Here is a 2,456-nt window from a genome sequence, read left to right as displayed (position 1 = left end):
GAAAGAGCAAATGTATCTGGTTTGCAAAAGGCTAGGAATTTCAGCTAAACAGCTGGTCCTGCTAAAGCTCCACAACAGTATTCCCATTGATTTCAATCCAAGTTCTCCCTAGGAAGAATAATTGGATACAGTCATGGTGAATACCTCTAGGTTTGGAGCATGTCAGTAGGTACAGGTAAGCAGGGCAGAGTGGGCTAAGGGCATCCCAGCCAAGCACACTGCTGCTTCAGTGTACACATGCCCTTAAATACTTACGTCCTGTTTTAAGTATGTAACTCCCACTGTTATCAATAGGACTTAGGTGCCCAAGTACCTCTGATGATCAGGGCATTAGAAACTGGGGTGAGGAGCACCATGTAAGATATAGCAACTAGAGGCACACCAATACATTGGTTCGATATCGGATCGGCACCAATATAAAGAAAATTGACTGTATCAGAAATCGGCCTGATGTAGCCAATAATGCAGCTGATAATGCCCCGTGCATACAAGCAGCCACAGTGCAGCATGTAGGCGGCGAGGAGCACAGCCCAGCAGCCTAGAGAGCTATGTGCAGCTGGTAAGTCTGTTGTGGTGGAAGGGGAGGGGGGAGGGAAGGGCTGTCAGGGGGCAGATCAAGGCCCCTGCAGTGATGGAGGGAGCAGGGCTGGAGCTGGGGCAGGCGCTGCCCAGATGGGGCAGGACAGGGCATGGGACGGAGCCACAGCTCGTACAGGAGGTAATGGGGGGAGGGGGCAGCTCCTGCCACTGCACGCAGCTGAGGAAGGCAAGGGGTGCGTGTTCCCCCTGGATCTATGCAGGGTGGGGTGGCTGCCACTGCGGGCTGGGGCCGAGGCTGAATCGGGCTCTATCTGGTGGGGATTGCGCCGGGCTGTGCTTGGGGCTGAGGGGTGAGGGGATTAAGCCCAGTTCCCTCAGTCTCTCCTCATATAAGTCACATGCCCTCACCATTTTCTTTGCCCACCACTGGACTCTCTCCAATTTGTCCACATCCTTTCTTTCTGTAGTGGGGGCCCAAAACTGAACCCACTACTCCAGATGTGGCCTCACCAGTGCTGAATAGAGGGAAATAATCCCTTTCCTTCCCCTCCTGGCAACCCCCCTACCAGTGCAGCCCAGTATGCCATTAGCCTTCTTGGTAACAAGGGCACACTGATGGCTAATATTCAGCTTATTGTCCACTGTAACCCACGGGCCCTTTTCTGCAAGTCTGTTGCTTGGCCAGGCAGTCCCCAGCCAGTACCGGTGTATGGGACTCTTCTGTCCTAAGTGCAAGTGGCGGCTGCAGCACCACATGCAGCTCCATGCACCTCCCTCCCCCTCTGCCGCCTACCTCCAGGCTCTCCAGCCAGTCCTTGATCTCGTGTATGGTGCAGCTCAGCTGTCGATGATGTCCTTGAGCACAGGGTCTCGGGGCAGGTTGCCCATGGTGTCCTTGCCCTTGGCCAGCTCCTGGACTTTGCACTTCTTATTGAACTTCATGAGATTTCTTTTGGACCAATCCTCCCATTTGCCAAGGTCTCTCCGAAACCTAGCCCTAACATCAACTGTATCTACTACTCCCCACAGCTTGGTGTCATCTGCAAACTTGCTGAGGCTGCACGCTATGTTATCTTCAGGTCAGTGATGAAGATATTGAACAAAATGGGCCCCAGGACCAACCCCTATGTCCTTCCATTTGATACCAGCTGCAACTAGACATTGAGCCATGGTTTACTACCCACTGAGCCTGATGATCCAGCCAGCTTTCTGTCCACCTTATAGTTCCTTCATCCATCCTGTACTGCCTTAGTTTGCTTGTGAGAATGCTGTCAGAGGCCATATGAAAAGCCTTGCTAATGTCAACATATATCACATTCACTGCACTTCCCATTTCCACAGAGCCAGTCATCTCATCATGGAAGGCATTCGGGTTGGTCAGGCATGACTTGCCCTTGGTGAATCCATGCTGATTGTTCCTAATCATCATTTCCTCCAAGTGCTTAGAAATGGATTCCTTGAGGATCTGCTCCAAGATTTTTTCAGGGATGCAGGTGATGTTCACTGGTCTGTAGTTGCCTTGATTCTCCTCCTTTCCCTTTCTTAGAGATGGGAACTATATTTGCCCTATTCCAGTCATCCAGGACTTCTCCTGATCACCACAAGTTTTAAAAAATGATGGCCAGTGGCTCTGCAATCACATTGGCCAGCTCCGTCAGCATCCTCAGCTGCATCCAATCTAGCCCCATAGACTTGTACAAGTCCATCTTTTCTAAATAGTCCCTAACCTGTTGTTTCACCAGTGTTGGCTGCTCACCTCCTCCCCAAACTGTGCTGCCTGGTGCAGTAGTCTGGGAGCTGACCTTGCCTGTGAAGACTGAGATGAAAAAGGTATTGAGAAGTTCAGCCTTTTCTGCATCATCTGTCACTAGGTTGCCTCCCCCATTTAGTAAGGGACCCACACTTTCCCTGATCCT

At 51.3% G+C, this 2,456-nt stretch overlaps 1 protein-coding gene across 1 annotated transcript in view; it reads right to left on the bottom strand.

Annotated features, from left to right (window-relative positions):
• The window catches only part of NPTX2 (neuronal pentraxin 2), a 19,102-nt gene extending 17,654 nt beyond the window's left edge, over window positions 1-1,448 (bottom strand). Inside the window, exon 1 of the mRNA XM_006031462.3 lies at window positions 1,430-1,448. The gene's annotated coding sequence lies outside the window, so the exon portion shown is untranslated. The remainder of the gene's footprint in view (window positions 1-1,429) is intronic.
• Window positions 1,449-2,456: the final 1,008 nt, after the last annotated feature.

This window comes from Alligator sinensis, unplaced genomic scaffold (assembly GCF_000455745.1).
Source record: "Alligator sinensis unplaced genomic scaffold, ASM45574v1 scaffold990_1, whole genome shotgun sequence".
In the NCBI taxonomy this organism is placed as follows: domain Eukaryota; kingdom Metazoa; phylum Chordata; order Crocodylia; family Alligatoridae; genus Alligator; species Alligator sinensis.
This window is presented reverse-complemented; position numbering and strand designations above follow the sequence as displayed.